General features: G+C 33.8%; 1 long non-coding RNA gene across 2 annotated transcripts in view; it reads right to left on the reverse strand.

The window, feature by feature from the left end:
- Window positions 1-13976, reverse strand: part of LOC123636436 — a 259288-nt gene extending 245312 nt beyond the window's left edge. For both annotated transcript variants that reach the window (XR_006734535.1, XR_006734534.1), the window contains exons 1-2: window positions 13921-13976; window positions 11587-11632 (exon numbers count right to left, since the gene is read on the reverse strand). This is a non-coding gene — a long non-coding RNA (uncharacterized LOC123636436). The remainder of the gene's footprint in view (window positions 1-11586; window positions 11633-13920) is intronic.
- Window positions 13977-20873: the final 6897 nt, after the last annotated feature.

Below are 20873 nucleotides of genomic sequence, written 5' to 3' on the forward strand. Positions count from 1 at the left end.
CTGTCATATTTGTGGTTCATCGTTGATCAAAATGTCATTATAAAATGCTGTTATGCAGTGCATGACTGTACTGTATAATCAGCAGAGACATATTCATGACTGTGGAAGCTTTCAGGTCCAAAATCTGCAGGGTAGGCCAGCATGCTGGCGACTCAGGAAGAGTTGATTTTACAGCTCAAGTCCCAAGGTAGTCTGCTGGCAGAATTTTCTCTTTTTCAGATGTCAGTCTTTTCTTAAAGACTTCCACTGATTGAATGAGTCTGTACATTATGAATGTAATCTTCTTTAGTCAAAATCTACTGGTTTAAATATTAATCTCATCTAAAAAAAATACTTTCACAAGAAGATCCAGATATGTTTGATCAAATTTCTGAGTACCATGACCTGGCCAAGTTGACACATAAAAACTTTTAGATGATGATCAATCTAAAAACACCATTTCAACATAAATCTGTGCCTTAGTCCATTTTTGTTGCTATAACAGAATACCACAGACTGGGTAACTTACAAAAAAACAGAAATTTATTTTCTCACAGTTCTAGAGGTTAGGAAGTCCAAGATCAGGGTGTCAGCCTTCAGTGTCCAGTGAGGGCTTTACTTCTGTGTCCTAACATGGCAGAAGACAGAAGGGCAAGAGGGCTGAATGCTGCATGAAACCTCTTTTATAAGGGCCTTAATCCCATTCACAAGGGAAGAACCCTCATGACCTAATCACTTTTTAAAGGCCCCACCTCTTAAAACTATCTCATTGGCAACATTTGAATTTTGGAGAGGACATTCAAGCTATAGAAGTTCATATTCAATGACCTCATATAAAAACAACAAAAATAATAAATTCATGGAAAAATTCAAGAATTCCATCATAGAAACACAAAATCTGCTCCCTCCCCAAATTCTTGGGCAGGAAATGGGAATAACAGAATTATAAAAACTGAAGAGAAGATGCAGCAAAACCAGGATAAACACCTGATAGTACCAGATAAAACATCAGATTAATTTGTCATGACCCTTAATAAAACAACCCACCACATTAGAGACAAATTGGTCAAAATATTAAACACTAATGGAAAAACTTTGCTTAGATAGCATAAAACATGGCCAATTCATGCCTCATCTGAACTACATAAATCTGGAAATTTATAAAGGTGCAGCATAAATTAGAATAATCTCCTAAAAATCCTTTGAGAATCTCCAAATGGATATTGCATCTATCTATTTTTTATAAATATGTATCTATTGTTTATTTTATAACTTGGTTGAATCATGTCCCTAACAAAAGCCACAACAGCCACAAGAACAGAGTCAAAATAAAACATAAAAAAACCCACTAGATTTTGTATTCTTTACCTAGAACATTCTAACATATCTATCCGGTGATATAGGCCATATTTCACTGGAACATTTATACATGTTTTTGAATTCTGTAAAGCTTTGCCATGTACTTAGTAACATTATTGTCTTTATCATTTTCAATCCTCTGGGGAAAAAATGAAAGGGACCTGTAGCAGAACTAAAATGTTACTCCCTTTAGATAAACAGAGGTTTCAGAAAGCTTTGAGAAGCTGATATTCTGTGGAAATTTACTGCTAACTTATATTTCTTGGAACAAGCTGCTTGTGACATGATACAGACAATTTTCTTCCAAAACCATTGGAACAAGATCCTCCTATACGTCACACAATCCTTTGCATACTCTTTTTTTCATACATTTCTACTTTAATATTTTGCCCTTCAGATTTAGCTTATAATGGTCCCCTTCCCAAGTCAAAGCTTTACTAGAGATATTTACCTCTCTACATCAATAATTTGTTGTTGTTTTTTTTACTGAAGATGATCTCCCCTCACCCCAGGGGGATGTTTGGCAAAGTCTGAAGACATTTTTGGTTGCCATGACTTGGGGAAGGTGGTGTCACTGGCACCTATTAGGTAATGGTCAGATATGTTGCAAAACATCCTACAATGCCCAGAACAACCTCCCTGCCACAAACACATACAACAAAGAATTATCTGATCCAAAATGTCAAAATGCTAAGATTGAGAAATTCTTCTCTTGATGGTCACCACTGAAGCTTTGGCTGAATGACAATGAAAATAGGGTGCTGAAAATAAAGAGAGATTCCCATACTCCTAGGACATTACTGATTGTTTTGCATCTAAGTTAACAAGCAGCCACCAGAATTGGTTTTAGACCCATTTATCCATCACTTAAGATCAGCCTCTGTGAGTAACTTTTACAAGCCAAATGATCAGACACAGCCTTTTGTTTTGGAAAGTCAATCAGGGATGAATTCATTTCAACAAGCATAGTTACTCAATGCCAGCCAATCAACAACAGTTACCACACATATATAGATGTGATCAAAGCACTTACACCTCTGAGAATCTACTAATCCCTGAACTCTGTACTTCTCAAAACCCTACATAACATAAGCAGATTTCTGCCCTTGGGGAGACTGCCTGACTAACATAGTTCTGTCTTACTCTAGTAAGCAATAAATTTACTTTTGTCTTTATAGTCAAGATATTGACAAACCCAGAATTGTCAAAGGATTATGAGACTACCACTCAATATCTGAAATAAAAAGGCAAAGATGAAATCATTAATTTTTATAATAAGAGAGAGCTACGCTGATCAGGTACAATAGACTGCTGATTGTATATAATGGTGATCTGAGGAAGTAAGGACTTCTTCCAATAGAAGGTTGTGACTTTGACATAGACAAACCAAGAACAGACCAGAAACACAGGCCACTATATTTGGTCAATAGTCACGTGTGCTTACAAACAATATCTCAGGTTCCCAAACCAAGCAGAGGCTAGAAAGGGGCCTTATGACGATGTAAGAGCTGGAATACAAATTAAACAAAGGAGCCTTGTTTCACAAATTGAAAAAACAAGGAGAGTTCTTATCAAAGACTTACAGGACACCAGGACAAAGTTTGACCAATGTACTTTTCATGAATTGGTCACCAATCTAACAAACTTCCAACCATTAGCCCTCAGAACTGGATTGTATTAGCATTGAGACTTATTTGGCTTATTCTTTCACTCATTCCCTATGAAAGATTCCCTTATCAATTCAAAAGAATTAAGAAAATCCAGGAAAATGCAAAAAAAAAGACAGAAAACCAAATTTTATATATATATATATATATATATAAAGAGAGAGAGAGACACACACACACAGAGAGAGAGAGAGAGAGAGAGAGAGAGAGCGAATAGGAAAGGCAAAGTAAGCAAGAGAATAAATAGGTTAATAACCAAAAAAATTACCAAATGGTACACTCTCAAGCCAAAAAGTCTAATAATCCAAAAACCTAAGTCTAATTATGTACCATGTGAAAATATATTTGTATAAATAACTTTATACAAAGACTAAGTTTAATTATATCAAAACCTTGGTATAACAGCCCTAACAAAGTCCTATTTGGTTACAAATCCTAGGCTAAGAAAGTAAATTCAGCAAAAGGAGCTCAGTGGAACTAGTCAGAATTCAGACTGTTGTTGAGACTGACTGGACTAGACTGGACTGGCCCAAAATATAGAGTTTGGACACAAGGGCTCAGTGAGAACACAGGTGCTGTGAGCATCCTCCTCAATCCTGCTAAGCCAAGGTCTTCAAAACAATCTTGGTAGAACCTTGTAGATTCTGATACAGCTCTGATAAAACTGTGACTGTCAAAATCAAGAAAGAACTGATGCCTTTATCTGCTCCTACACCAAGAAAATGAAATATTTTTCTGTATTTTAAAAGCCTTGACCCTCAACCTAAAGTATCTAGGAAACAGATTTTTTCCTTTTCTGGTGAATCTGCTATAGTTAATCACAGACCACATCATGAGTTGCCCAGATTTCACAGCACACATCCTGGGAAGCATTTCAGTGCTTAATTTACGCATTATTCCAAAAACATTTACTGAATGGTAATTACGTACTAGACATAATTTTGTGTGTTGGATATTGAGCAATATTTGCTCATCTATGGGTCATCATTTATAATTCTATAATTAATCCTTAATATCTTTAATTTGCTGTCAATTAATCCCCAAAATATAAACATGTAAGCTTTTCTTATCTTATTCCTACAAATAATAGAAAATTCTGGCATCCTGACTTTCTGAAGAAAAATAGATGCTAGAAGAAAAAAGTCATTTGATGCTTTAGGAAATGTCTGCCATTAAAATATCCCATTGGAACAGAGAACAAAATACTAAAACCTTATAAAGGCCATTTTTAGTGCCTAAATTTACAGAATAGTCATAGTACGGAAAGTAATTTTATTACCAGAATAAAATTATTTCTTTCTACAATGGCACAAGTATCCACCCAGTTATTTGGGCCAAAAATATAGAAGATTCCTCAGTCACTTCCAATCCATCCATTAGTCTGTTCTGCCTGACTGCTACACTCTTAAACTATATCCCAAATCCGCCCTCTCATTTCCACTGCTATAGCTAATTCCCTAATCTTTGCCCTGATTATTGTCACAACCTACTGCATCCTCTCATCTATTCTACTCTTGCCTTTCTATAATCCACTTCTCCAAGAGCAGCCAGAAAGATCGCTTTAAAATACATACCATACCATACAACAGTCCAGCTGACTGCCCATCATATATAGAACAAAATCCAAACTACTATCATAGCCTATGTGGCTGTTCCTAATATGCTGGCATTATCTCCTACCTCTTCCTCCTCATTCAATGTAATCCTGCCCGATTGGCTTTCTTTCTATTCCTGGAATACATCAAGCACTCACCTGTCTCAGGGCTTCTGCACTTACTATTCCATCTGCTGGAATTGACTCTTCTGATTTTTATATGAAAGGCTGCTGTAGTCTATCAAAGCTTACAACAGCTGTCACCTATGCAGACAGCCCTTTCCTATCTACACATAGTCTCTTCACACTGCTCAGCTTTATAGGCCAAGCATAAATTCTTCATAGCACACTTATCAAATATGACATTGTCTTCTTGAATAGTTTATTTCTTTTGCTACTTTATTGTCTTTCTCACCCATTTAGAATATAAGCCCTAAAAAATGCTTGTCTGTCTTGTTCACTTATGTAACCTCAGCACCTAACAACAGTGTCTGGCAGATAGTAGGTGGAATATGCATTGAGTGAATACAATTATGATAAATTGACTCATGAAATCATGCATGTTGATGGAGAACAGGTTGAGGAGAGTCAGGAAAATATCTTACATGCATGAACTGCAGAGCCCCAAAGAAGCAATGGCTGAATTCCCATTTTTGGCCTTCATTAAAGCTCTTTCTTGGCACCCTCAAAAATGATATTTAGGTTTGGCTCACCTGGGATTATTTGATATCTTTTCCTTTAAAGGGCATACCAATTTCTAGATTATTATTGTCCAGAGGCAAAAGTGACTGGCACATCCCCCATAAGTGCATCTTCTTCAAGGTCTTTAATAAAATCTTGAACTCAAAATAATTGTTAATAGTAGTTCATTATATTAGGAAGTATTTGAAAATCAGAATTTTCTCTAAGTTCTGGAATGTTAGAAATATAGAACACCAGACTCTTGAAAACTCCTAGAATTTGGGGCCAGTAAGTATTGTTCTCCCCTGATAAACTGTTAGCCTTCCTTGTTGCATCAATGAAAGACAGGGTTCATGCTCTTTTTGTAATTATATCACGCACCTAACAATGTTTACCTAATTATGATTTTCTTTTCATCATATCACCACATCTTCACTAAATGGACTTTGATCTTTCATTTGTATAGAGGTATGTGATATATGCAGATTAGCATAGTAGTCAACAGAGAATAAACTTAGAACTAGAAAGTCACAGGTTCAAATTCTCACTCTACCATTCACTAGCTGTATGACTTTGGGGAAATTTCATACCTCCATAACCTCTCTGAGCCTCTTTTCTCATCAGGAATGCTTAAAACATCTCAGAACATTGGTATAAGTACTTTTATAAAGAACATGTTCTGTATAGTGCCCGACATGTCATATAAACAACGTAAGTATAATTTACCTCTTATGGTTTCTATTGTGTTTCCTTAATGGCAAATCACCTTGAATGTTTTGGGGATGTTGGAAAGGCATACACAATGAATTTTGAAAATAAGAAATACACAGTCTTATATAGAAAATGTAGATACAACAATATAATGTAGAAAAATAATATACAAATACTAGAACCTTTGAAATGCCAAGTATTGCAAATGAAATTATAGATATATAACTTCATAAATTATAGATATTAACTTCATAGAGATTGCAGGTTGAAAATATACATTTTCAAACGTTTAAAAGGGTTTAGAAGAACTGACACAGTTGCGAGGCTGTTCCTGGAGGAGAGGTCAGGCTCAACACCCACTGGAGAAGCCAGCCCTTCTCCAAGGAGAATTCAGTACAGAGAGCCAAATTCTTAACTTTTTGTTTTAGAATAGTTTCAAACTCAAATAAATGTTACACAATAGTCACAAACATCCATGTGCCCTTTACCATTATTTTAAACATTTTCCCACATTTACTTTCTCTTTCTCTTCCCTCATGTACATTTTTAAAAACTATTTGAGAGTAAGTTATGACATCTTCCCCATTGACTTCTAAATGCTTCTGTGTAAATTTCCTAACAAAGACATTCTTTTACATAATCATAATTATCAAAGTCAGGAAATTAACTTTGATATGATATAGTATCTAATCTATAGGTCTTTTACAGAGCCTATCAACTGTTCCAATAATGTTCTTTATAAGCAAAAGGCAATCCTTGGTTATTCATTTGTCTTATCTCTTTAGATTTCTTTAATCTATAAAATCCTCTACCTTTCTTCATCTTTCATGTTATTGATGGTCTCTAAGGGAACAAGTTAGTTATTTTTGAAGAATGTCTCTCAATTTCGGCTTGTCTGCTGGTTCCTTGTGATTAGATAAAATGATGACCCAGACTGTGTAATCTAAATATTAATAATATGGTAAAGAACAGGCATGTATACTCTAGACTAGAAATTAATAATATTTTAAATGTTTTATTTTGCTTGAAGGAAAAAACTATGGAAGAAGACATGAGTGCTCCTCATGGAAGAAGAGGGCAGGCAGACTGTTTAAATTTGTCTTATCCTGGTCGATTGGCTTAGGAGATATTGACCTTGGAGTTTGGCCTGGAATTATGAACACAATGAAAAGGAAATGAATTAAATTGGGTACCTATAAACGTGGAAGAGGAAAATAGTAATTCACTCACATTTGCTTTCATATCTTTGTCAATTAAAGCAAAATATTTATTGTGAATGAAGGAGCTCAGGAAATTCATCCCAAAATAAGACTTCTTGGTATAAAGCGTATTTTGAATTGCAGACCCCTCAAAATCAACAAAGCATTGGAGAGAGCTTTCCCTCTATCTGCATAAATTGGACTGCTTGATCAAAAGATCAAATGGGGCAACTGACTTTCCTGCCTCTCCTTTTATCTCAATATATTACAGAATGCAACTAGACCTGACCCAAATCAATCAAAACATGTAATAATACCTGTCTCTCAGGTTAATTTACAAGTCAATCTGTTTCCCCCATCCATTCATATTCCCTAGCAACCTGCCCCTAAACAGAATTACCTATACTCCTCATTTCCCCCCTTCCCTCTAAAAGGCATGTATAAAAATATCTGGATCCCCCTGGGATATTGGGTAATCACTCTGTGATTCTCCCCGTGTGCACGGTAAAAAAACCTTTCTCTTATTAATCTGCCTTAATTGTGAGTTGATCTTTCAGCAAACTTTTGGGGGAAAGGGCAAGTTTCCCTTCACCCCTACAATAAATTCTAGTCCAGTGTATATGTGTGTGTATTTTACCATGGTAAAATACACAGCCTAAACCCACTCATTACCACAAAGTGTCCTGTGAGAGGAAAATTGCTTGTGTTATCCCAGTTTATGAGACTTCAGATAACGCAGCTATTTCTCTCGCCTCCACTTGCTGGGCTTCCTATGGCTTCTGAAGTGTCACCACGTAGAAACATGCTTCTCAGGAAGCCCTTTATTAGGCAACAATTAAGATTAGCTGTTTTCCATTCATAGCAGATTGGGGCCTGCTGGAGTTAAGTGGTTAGAGATTTGGTGACTTTAGTGTGGCCCACTTTTTGCAAGAGTTGAAAACAGGGCTGCTATAAGGATTCCCTTGTGCACTAAAAGCTTAAATAGAGAAAATTCTTAGAAGCTGCAAAAGCTTTAAAAACAAAACAGTTGCATTTTTAAAAAAATATATGAAGAAACTGGAAGACAACAGAATTCCAGCTGAGGCAATCATTGCATTTTATGGACACTCAGTCTACAGCGTTTAAATTTAACAATTAAAAAGACACTGGGGAAGAAAGTAATGTTCCATTTTGGTACTTTAAACCTGTTGTTTGTGTTTCACTGAGTGAGTTCTCAAAAGTTTCAGCTGTTCCTGCTTAAAACCAGAGGTGCAAATATTTGAGATCTGGAAAAAGATGATGAATCAAGATAAACATTCAAATTACTTTAAAGAAACAGGAGACTTTTCAAAATTTCAGTGAACTGAGATGGGAAAAAATACAGTATCACCAAAATGGAAACTCAAAGATGTCATTCTTTAAAAGAATAATTTAAAATGCAACTTGCAAAAGAAAATCAGAATAATGTCTACCTCTGTTTCTTTGGGGTAAACTCTCTTATCCATCAAATCCTGAAAGCATATGATATTATAAATATTTCATTACATATAGATTATTGGGCCCAGACACAAAATGTTTTTTTAAATTATAATAAATTTATGAAGGAACCAAAATGAAAATCTAGGCATCAAATCTCTTTAGCTAGATAACACTTTCCCTTTTGGTATATCCAGTATGTCATTAATACCAGGCAATATATAAATGTGTTAATCTGGCATGATCCCTATTTATTGGTAAGCCATAAAAGAAAAAAACAAGTACTTAAAACTACACTACCTACTTATATTCAGTCCTGGTCTGCCTCCACATTCTCTACCATATATACCTACTGAACTAAATGAAAGCAAATATTGAAAGAAAAGTAATAAAATAAAATCTTTACAGCAGAAATAACATTAGTTCAATGTATTAACATTGACTGTTTATGTTCTAATATTGAATAAATACAGAGAAGTATTAGCTTATACATGTTGATAAGTATGATCAGTGTGGAGTTCATGAGCCATTCACAGAAGTCATTTGCGTAAATAATATTTAAGTCAATCTCACTTGTCCTGCACTCTGGTTGAGGCTGCGGATAAAACTGTGAACCAGATGGTCAATGTCCTCACTTATCACTTATCTCAAATATAATAATAAAAACTATAAGAGAAATAAACCAGGATAATATGAGAAGAACTGGCAAGTGGGAAGGAACAAATAGTGTTGGAGTGGTGAAGGAAAGCCTTTCTGAGAAAGTAACATTTAAACTAAAAGGTGACAGGTAAGAGGCTGCAGCCATAAAATGACTTGACAGCAGAGCATTCCTGGTGGAGAGAAAGGTAGATGCAAAGGTTTGGTTGATTGGAGGAAAGAAAGAAGAGTACTGTGGTTTAGTTCAGTGAACACACACTCCAAAATTCACTGGTGCATCCCTTCTGTCAATCCAATCAAAACAATCAAAATACATTCACCAGTTGTGTGCAGATACAACTCGCTGTCGGGTTTACTCCCCTTGGAGTACAACATGGATCTAAGATGGCAAATTTGGTTTAGAAAAGGCTTTCTTGACAACCATGGTCCTTTTTGGTAAAACTCTGCTTTGTTCCTCTTTAGAGGGCTTATGGGCTGTCTTTGAATCTTGACTCTTAAAATAGTGCCTTTGTAAAAAGTCTGCAGAGATGAATACCAACACTTGGCATGCCATCTGCATAGAGCTAATTATATACACTTGTTATTTGTCACTATAAGATATTTCAGAATGAAATGTGCGAACCATCTGCCAACAACTTTATTCACATTTCTTGGATCATCAACAAGAAACCTTATACTTCTTTTCCCCCCAGGGAACACAATTGTAGTGTGCACAAGGTGGGTAGATGAAAAATTCTAAAAATGGCTTTGGCTTGTACCAGAAAATAGGAGGTATTTTCAGAAGAATGTCCTAGAATCATTTGTATCCATTACTCTGCCATGTGTCCTTGATACAGTGTAATACAAACCAAAGCTAACTCCCCAAGTGTCAGACAGACACCAGTGCTTTTGGCATTGTTTACATGATTGTTGGGCAAGGAAGAACAAAGTATCCATGAGCTTAAAATAAGTTGCAGTTTGCCATTTGATTATGTAAATATGTGGTTGCATGATCCCCAAATTCTCCAAATCACATTTTATGCACAAAGGCAAAACCAGCTTTTGTGTTCTGAAAAGCAGGTGCACAATTATTACTGCAAAGAAAAAGAGAGTCATTTGCAGTGATTTTGGGGGGAGATGATTGAGCAATTACAGACATACATGCTAATTTTGTTTCACCCTCTGACCATCTTCTATTTGCAAAAAGAATCATTTTTTTCTCTCTTTGATAAGAGAAAATAGCTGCAGAAACAAAGATAAAGAAGCTGGACAATTTATGCTGCTGTCAATGGACAGCAACCTGGCACCACTTGTTCAAGCATTTCTCACTGAGTACTTGTCGTGGCTGGACATTTAATAAAATTTCCAGGCAATTTAATTCATGTCTTACTGACACTAAATTGTCTGAACACCCCCACAGAAATCCAGAAATTCAATATCATTTGCAACATGTAGAATTTTTAATTCTATTTTCTAAAAGTCCATTTGGAAAGAAATTCAGAGGTGAAGGTGGAAGATTAAAATAGCCTATATTTTGATTTGTAAATTCAGCTCCCTTTCTTGTTACCTATGGCTCCCTCAAAGGCAAAAAGGCACATATTTGTTGTCAGATCATGTAAGATTAGAACTTGGATAATTCTAAAAGCCATACAAGTGAAAGAAATACTGTTCTCTTCACTACTTGAGCAAGTTTTACCATTTGAATACTGTGTTCACTACCTGAGCTACTTTCAGTATTTGAACTCTGAAAAGTTTCCAGGATTGAAACTATAATTAATACTATACAAAGTCAAGTTCCTATTTCCAAAATTAAAATGTTATAAATAAAGTTGGCCTAAGGATATGCATCTAAAATTTTATACATACACTTGTATATACGTGTATGAGTATGTGTACACACACACCCTCACACACATACACTGGTATTTATTTTTTATATCTATATTATAAGGATCATATGAAGATCTCTAACGGTAGAAATCTATTTTTCATAATTCAAAATCACTGAAATGTCAATTACTTTGAAAATTACCCCATTAAAACCACTTGGGAGGTATTCAAGTGTAGATAATTTTACTCTAATAAATAATTTGACAGGGCTACTGGTGAACCATTAGAATAGAAATACTTTGTATAAATGAATTAAAACCAAGTACTGGAAATAGTCTATCATAATATACTTGATAATAACACAGAAAAACACATATGGATGCTAATTCAAGAACAGGATAAATGTCCTGGTCTAAAATAAAGGATATAGACACATGAATCCATATCACTTGGTAAAAAGGCTCAAAGCACATACCATTGTACTTCATCCTTGGCTGTTCTATTCATCAAGTCCATGAATGCTATGAATAAGAAAAAAAATGATATGATTATTATTTGCTTATGAAAAGACTCTGAGAAATAGTCAACACATGGGGTGAGTCAGAATTAAAAATAGGAGGATGAAATAACGGGCCAACTTCATCAAAATAAAATGAATACAGATGAATATACTCTGGATTTTATTAAAACTGTGTAAGCACAGTCACAAAATAGGCAAGATGGACTGGAATCTTTGCTCTACCACTCACTGTATAAACTGGAATGAGTTGCTTAACCTCTTTGTGGTTCTATTTATTCACCTGTAAAATAGATATAATAAAAGAGTACTGATATTTTATGGAAATTGTAGAATTAAATGACTTTAAAGGATTGTTAGTCACAGTCAGTAGTTAAATTACTATTGTGTTTATTTTAAAAAGGGACCTGTTTTGGCTAAAAGCTCAATGTGAATCAACAGTGTTACGGGATTGCCAAAATATATTAACCGTAGACTGCATTAAAAGGAGTAAAATATCAAGACTAATAAGTCTAAGGGAATGTTGACACATGTTCACCCAGCCCTTGGCCATGCTCTTCCTTCCTGGTACATCTGCCTTTTGCTGTTGGCCTCTTTCTCTGTTTCTCTATTTCTCTATGTGCATCTCTTTTATATATCTTTCTCTTCCTATCTCTCTTTCTCCTCCCCCAGTTCTTTTATGTCATTTTAGAGGAAACTTCAACATTCTTGGGTGCATCTTGGGTGCATCCTCCAGTGGGTAGCTGGAATGGCTGCTCTAGAAACAGAGACTGCCAGCCCCAGGGAGGAAGAGGCTGGTGGAGAGACACACAAGCTGTTTTCAAGACCACCAAAGTCAGATGGTTTGAGCCAAATCTGTGCAGCTTAACAGGGAACAAGAAGACTGAATGGAGAAGTTACAGGGAAGAAGATATTTGGATTAAAAATAGAAATAACTTTTTATCTAAAACTGTCTGGAATTAAGAATAGTATCCTCATGAAGTATTGAATTCCCTCTCATCCAAAAGTTGGGGAAGTGAGGAGCTGGAGAGCCTATGATTATATGTAATCATGATGGCTGGACTTGGATATCCTTGAAAAGGCCTGTCAAGTTAACAATGCCTTATAGACAAAACCACTGACTTTTTATATGCTGAGATTTGAAGAAAGATAGAAGCTCTCCAATAAAACAAACAAGTAACTACAAACATCATTTGACTCCAAAATGGAAAAAGATTTGGGTTGTCCCATTGGATTAAGACACTGAAGGCTCTGGTAAAGGTAAAAACATTATCTAGGAGGGGTGATTTTTAATTATTATTATGTTATTGTGAATTTATTTCCCAACTGGTAGCAACAGAATATATTTATGAGCTAAAATGGAATTCATTTTTATGTATAACATAGGGAACTGGTGAGAAGTTATGAACAATAAAATCCATTGGGTTATAGGTTTCCTTTTGCTTTGATGTCTTTCTATTCAGGAAGGCATTGCTTATTTATGTGATAATTGAATGGCAAACCTCTGCAAAATACCCATGCCACAGGGGTATCACCAATTACCTGACCACACAGATATGAGAAACAATGCATATAATTACATTAAAATATTGCTATTTTAAGTATACCCAACGTTATTGCTTTGCTAAGTATGTTAAAAAGAAAAAGACACACCTTATTCTTCACTATTATCTGTAACCTAAATGCAATTGCCAATACTATTTAAGGGCAAAATATAAATACAACAGGAAAGAGAACATATACAGTCAGCATACAAAATGTAACTACTTCTAAAACAGATTACCAAGAAAACCCCAAGAACTACTACTGCTCTTGATATATTTGCATATACATACAATCACCTTGAATTTTACTACCTACTTGCTAATGAGGATATAAAGATTACTCATTTTATATGCCGCCTTAGGAAACAGGATATTTTTAACAGGATAACATTCATCATGGAAGCTCTAGATGGAAGATGCTCTAGAACAGTGACATCACTCTCAGGCACTCCAATATTATCTCCCTGTTCCCCTAGAATATCAATCTGCTAGAGAAAGAGTTTTCAGGAGGAATTTTGAGAAATCAAGTTTGAAGTTGTGTTGGTGGAGAACAGAACAGATTAAGCATGAGCAACAAGTTCACAGTATTGCAGATAAAAAGTCAGAGATGGATTTCGAAGATGCACTGAACAGGTAAAATGAGGGAGTGGGTGGGGAGGAGAGAGAGACAGGAAGGGGTAGTGAGGGTGAAGATACAGAATCCAAAGATGGTTTAAATAGAGAAGAAAAAAGAAATCAAATACATTACCCAGTAATGCTGTTACATTTTACTGTGCCCAGTGTAAAGGTCATAAGGAATACCTTGAGTAGTTCCCAGAAGTTAGATATTTTTATTCTGTTCCTACAGTCGCTTGTTTCATTTTGTTCAGAACCAACAACTGAACTTTTCTAAGTTAATTAATGAAGAAACCTTTAAGGCTTTAGAACTTTATATTATTGCCACAAGCCTGATTCTGCCTCCTCCACACATAGTGATACTGGAATAGATCTTTTATTTCTTTGATCCCAAAGGTCATTCTGCAAATTCAAACATCGAAGGAAAGGAGAAACTGGTAGATTCTTTTTCTTACTTTAACAATTATTTCATAAGTTCTATTTTGCTTTTCCTTCCTCCCACAATAAGATTGAACAGTACACACTTAGTAAATCTGCTGCCAAGCCAGGAAATCAGTTCCTGCCAATTGGTAAGCTTTTGGATTATAATAGCAGGTGGTCAAAATACTGAAACAGACATGGATATGGTTCTTCTCACCATTAAAACTACGTGATTTGGGGCAAGTTATTTTTCGTCTCTGGATTTCTATCTTTTCCACCAAAAAATAAGAATCCTTAATTTAGTGATTGCTAATGTCTCTTTTATTTTTAAAATTATGTTATTTTGTAATTAACCATAAAGCATGGTAATAAAATAATGATTTCCAAAATACTGTCATTCTATTCAATTCTTAGTATTGACTTAGTATTTTATAATATACATATTCGATGTATTTAATACATATTTCAATACAGTTACATACTGTAATCTTAACATATTTCTGATAATTTTTTAATTCACTTAATTCTACTTTGCTATTATAAGAATATTATGGCTTAACTGCTCTACTAAAATGTAAGATATTACAATCTACTTAAAGGCACACACACACAGAGACATACAAACACATGCCAAACTTACTATTTCTTGCCATCAAAAATAATATCTTTGAAGACAAAGGAGGGAAGGAGATGATGTCATCTTAATCAGACAATAATGAAATACATAATTAGGTATGTTATAATTATAGTATCCAGAAAAATGTATCTCAAAAAATATCCAAAAGTTTTTAGCCATTAGAAAATATAGTGAAAAAATTATCTATTTTTAAAAAGGAAGACTGAGTTTTGGATTATCCATGAAGGTGTAGGACAAAAACACATGATCCTTTAAGTGCAATTCTCCCAGATACAAATGATTATATAAGGGGAAGTGAAAGAATGATCTCAAAGCAATAATCTATGGTAAATTCCAGCAAAATTCTGAGATATCAAAGTTATAAAAATAGTCAAATGATGCCCCAGTCTTCAAATTATGATAAGTACAAGCTAACCCACTAACTTGAAATCCAGGAAAAATCTGGAGAACTCCAATTAAAAGTCAAATATTGTAATATTATAATTTTAAAACCCCTACAAAGTTGCTTCTTATAAGAGAGGCGTATAAAACATAAAGATACAGAAAGATAAGATGAAAGTAAAAATAGAAAAACTGTGTCATTCAAAAATAACAAAAGTTAAAACTGGAATAGATATATTAATTCAAACTAAGTAAACTTAAGGGTAACGGCATTAAGAGGAATAAAGTGAGATACATTTTATGTGCAAAATTTTTGATTCATCAGTAAGATAAAATAATTCTAAATTTTTATGCAATGAATAGTTTCAAAATATACAAAACAAAATTGACATAACAACAAGGAGAAACTAACAAATCCACAATTATTGTAGGAGCTTTTAATACAACTTTATCACTAACATAGGAAAGAAAGGGAAAAAAATAGTAAGGGTATAGAAGATTTGAACAAAATGATTAACAAATTTGACCTAATAAGACATATGGTTTCTTGAGCCACACAACTGCAGAATGCAAATTATTTTTAAGGATAACTAAAACATTTGCAAAAACTGACCAAAATAAATCCCAATACATTTCTAATTATTAAAATCATACATAAAATATCTGATGACAGTGGAATTAAGACAGAAATCAACAACAATATGTTTCCACAATTTTTGGACATTAAGAAATATAATTCATTAGAACCCATGAGTCAATGATTGAATTACAAGAAAATAAGAAAATATTTTTAGTTAAAAAATAGCTAAAATTCTACATATCAAAGTTATAAGAAGCAGATAAATCTGTTCATATCAGGAAATTTATAGCTTTAAGTTCATAGATAAGAAAAGGGATAGGACTAAAAAATGAATAAACTCTGAATCTAGCTCAAGATGTTAGAAAGGAGATTAAAAATATACGCTAAAAAGTAAATAAAAAACAACAGTAACAGTGAGAACAAAAATCAATGAAATAGAAACCAGTATACAATAGAAAGAATTGGCAAAGCCAGAAGATGGCTTTTTGGAAAGAGTAATAAAATTAATAAACTCTTGAAGAGAAATATAAAGAAAATAGGAAATAAATTTCAAAATAATCAATTTCCAAAAAAAGGGAACATCATCAAAAATCCTATAGACATTAAAGATATATGTTACAAGAAATATATACATATGTAAAATATGAAAAGCACCATGACAATAAATGTAAATTTACCAAGATGTGAATAATATCTTAACTTTTAAAGAAACTGAATCCATAATTTAAAATATTCCCACAAGGAAAACCAGCCCCAGTAGCGTCAAGGGTGAATTCTACCAAACATTCAAGATTGGCTCAAGTAGGATGTCAAGATACTCAAGGATATTTTGAGAAAGGAAGTTTACAGGCAAATCACATTTATAAACATAAATACAGAAATCCTAATAAAATGTTTGCAAACTAATTCAAAAATACATAAAAGGCACAACAAAGATAAATTTACTTCAGGAATAAAAGATTGGATTAACATCTTAAAAAACTGAATCACTGTACTACTCCACATAAACAAAAGAAACATAATTATATAATTATCTCAATAGACCCAAAAAAAAAGCATTAAATAAAATTCACCATTTATTCACTATAACTCTTAAACTAGAAATAGAAACTTTCTTAAGGTAAGGAAGGATAATTGTAGAAAACCTGTAATATTTAATGTTGCTTTTACTAAGTGATAAAAGTTGAAAACTTTACTCAGAAATTAATTCAAGAAAAGTATATCTGCTATGACCACTTCTAGTCAACCTTGACCTAGCAAGAAAAATATGTAAGAAATAAAAGTATAAGAACTAGAAATGAAAAAAATAAATAAACTACCATTATTGATAGAGGACTTGATTCTGGAAGTAGAGAATTCAAAAGAAAAGGCAGAGAAATTATTAGACCTACTTAGTGAGTTTATCAAAGCAGCTGGATTTATTATTCATGTACAAAATTCAATTGTATTTCTATATATCAGCAATAATAAACAAAAAATAAAATTAAAAGATTTATAATAGCATAATAATCAAACTAAAAATACATAAGGTCTCTATGCAAAACACTAGAAAAGATTGACAGAATGTTAAGAAAGCTTATAAATTGAGAGATAAAACCTTTTAGTTGACCATAAAACTTAACATTAAAAAAATCAATCTTTCCAAATTGATCTATAAACTAAATGCAATCCCAATGAGAATTGCAACAGAGTTTTGTTTCTGTTTTTGTGAAACTAGACAAGCTGTTTCTGTAATTTATATGAAAATGCAAAAGATCAAGAATAGCCAAAACTATTTTCAACTGACTTGTGCTCTTAAAAATTATTGAGGACTTCAGAGTGTTTTAATTTATGGGGGTAATATGTATTAAAATTTAAATATTAAAATCAGGAAGTTTTAAAATAGTTATGATTAACTGATTTTAAAATAATGATAATGAATATATTACATGTTAACAAATAACAAATTTTAACGTATCAAAAAATACTATACTTTCCAAAACAAAAATAATTAGTAAAAACAGTGGCCTTGTTTTCTGTTTTTGCCAACCTCTTTAAAATCTGACTTAACAGAAGACTGAATTAAATCTGTTCCATATGCTATTTGGTTGAAGTATATGAAGAAAATCCAGCCTCACACATTTTATGTAGTTAGAAAAGATGAGATCCTGGGCGCCTGAAAGCGTCTTGGGGAGCTCACAGGTCTCAGACCCATTTTGAGAATCACTGACAGAAAATCTTAAAATAAAATGCCTATGGGATGATGGCCTGCTCTACTTATTTTAAAGTGACAATTATTAAAACAGTATGGTGCTGGCAAAATAAGACAAAATAGACCAATAGGAAAAAATAAAGATGTTAGAAACAGACGTGTATATATACATGGACTGTTCACTGATGACAAAAATGATGCTGTGGAGCTATGGAGAATGGATGGTCTTTTCAATAAATGATAGTGGGATAACTGGATATCCATGTGAGAATAAAAGTAATTTTACTCCTCCCTTCTACCATACCAAAAAAAATCAATGTCAATGTCAGATGGATTTTAGATCAAAATGATGAAGGTCTTAGAAGAGCAGAAAAGAGTATTATAAAGTCTTCAGGGAAGGGAAACATTTTTGCTTTTTGTTTTTAAAATAAAATGATTTTTCTCCAAATATATCAAGAGAGTTGAAAAGCAAGTCATAGAATGGAGATGGTATTTGCAATACACAGAATTAATAAAGGAAGAGTAAAAACACAGAATACAGTTAGTACACAGTAGAATATATCCAAATGGCCAACAGTCAAATGAAAAGTTGGTCCTCTTCATTATTCATCAGAGAAATGAAAATTAAAACCATAATAATACATCACAACACACCCACTAGAATGACTAATTAAAAAGACTGACAATGTAAGTGTTAGCAAGGATGAGTAGAAATGGGTACTCTCATAAAGTTTGGTGTCATCTACTGAAGCTGAAGACTCACCTTCTAGGACACTGCAATTTCATTCCTATGTGTATAGTCAACCAAATTTCATTCACAAGCACTGGGAGATAAAAAGATTCCCCTAGTAGACTCATTATTCATAGCCAAAAGCAATCCAAATGTCCATCCACAGTTGACTGAGTAATTTAATTACAGTCATTCAACAGAACACTGTAACAGCAATGAAAACGAACAGCAATAGTAAGACGTAGAGACATGGATGAACCTTACAAATGAAATGTTAAGCAGAGAAACTATACTCAAAAAGAACATTTATTATGGAAATTAATTTATATAACTAAGTTTTCTTTACATGTGTTGTATTTTATAGTAAAAGTGTTTTTAAAAAAGAATAACATTGTTAATGCAATAACATTTATGATCACACATGTGCTAGAAGGCTAAGTGTTTAATATGAACTATCTAATTCATTCTTGAAAACAACCTCTATTTCATAGATGAATAACCAGAGACACAGAAAAGTTAAATAATGTACCACAATCAAAAATGACAGAATTAAAAATAAAAATAGTTCTGATTTGAAAGAATGCCGAGTATGTAGTCTGTCTTACGTGCATTACCTTATTTAACCTTCTTAACTTGCAATGAAGAGGCTATTACTTGTATTCTATATGAGAAAAATGAACACTGGAGAGGTTTAATCACATGCCCAAGGTCACAAGCTAGGGGGATCCCAGACTTGTACACCAGCTACACTACACTGCTTTTTTAGTAAGACAAGCAGGCATCTTTTAAAATATTTGACTCCATACAAATCCACTGAAATAAATTATCATCCTTGCTTATACCACACAATTTGATGAACAAAATATGCTATACTGAGCCATTTGACATGTTTATTCCAAAATATAAGGTGTATCCCTGTTTCCCAAATAAGAATTGAGAAGAAATATGAATTTGTTTCTGGCTTTCCTTGGCAGCATGCAACTGATGATTTCACATTTGTGAAACTGGACCCCTGGGCCGAAGTAGGAGTACTTCTGGCAATTAGGAAATCCAGTTTGAAAAAGTTGTGCAGAGCAACCAACCAGAGAAACGGTCAACACTGCTTCTGGGGTACAAGTGGCTAATTCTACGGAACAGCAGCAGAACCTTGAGTTTCTAGTATCTTTATCAAAAACTGCAAAAGTAACAATTCAAGAAACCATGTAAGGAAGATCTGAAGGGAAGAAGGGAAGGAGACTGTGCAGAGAGAAGAGGAAAAAGGAGGAAGAAGTGGTAAAGAGACAAAAAGGAAGTAGGGAAATTAAGCCCAGACAGAACAAAGTTTTAAAATGGAATTTCCATTCCTTGATACACTGAATGGGGCGGGTAGAAAACAAATAAATAACACCCTCCTGCCCCAGGGGAAAAATACCTAGTCAGAGAAAGTGATGATGACAGGAACCTCCATTCTGAACTCTGTGTTTGTGGCATCAGATCACACTCTCTATTAGTCCTGGCATTTCATCACTATTCTTCTTTAACTTTCTTAGCCTGAATTGAAAAATGCCATCTTACATTCAGCATCATGTTACAATAAAATGACTTCTTCCAGCAACTTGCCTTGTAATTTAGGTGAATTACAATTGACTCACCCTAAAATAATGTGATGCCTGTTGGTGACTTAAAGGCTAAACATCACCATTCACTTGCTTCTCTACCCTGAAAATAAATGGTTAGACACCAAATTTATTATTTCAGAGGGGCCTGATGACCACTATTTGAGTCACTACTGCACACAGTGGCTCTAGTAATACTGAGTTCAAAACACCTGTGCAAATTTTAAAAACAACATGAGTTTCATCCAATATCTCTTAGCATCTTCCTTTTGAGCTTCATTAACTGCACTAACAATCCTTTAATGGGACATATCAGCCAGAAGGGGATGTTCAATCTTAGTCATCAATTTCATGCAGACTCTTATTTCAAGGAATTTCCTCCCATCATGGCATTTGTCTTGCTTGCAAACTCTATTCTGTATTGCTTGTAAATATGTATTCTTAAAGGGGGGAAAATGAAGTTCAGATTCCATATTTTTATGAGGTAACTGAACTGTTTTCTGAAACCTGCACAATAACAGAAATATCTCTTTGTCATATAAGGAGAAGATA

This window comes from Lemur catta, chromosome 4 (genome assembly GCF_020740605.2).
Source record: "Lemur catta isolate mLemCat1 chromosome 4, mLemCat1.pri, whole genome shotgun sequence".
Lineage (NCBI taxonomy): Eukaryota > Metazoa > Chordata > Mammalia > Primates > Lemuridae > Lemur > Lemur catta.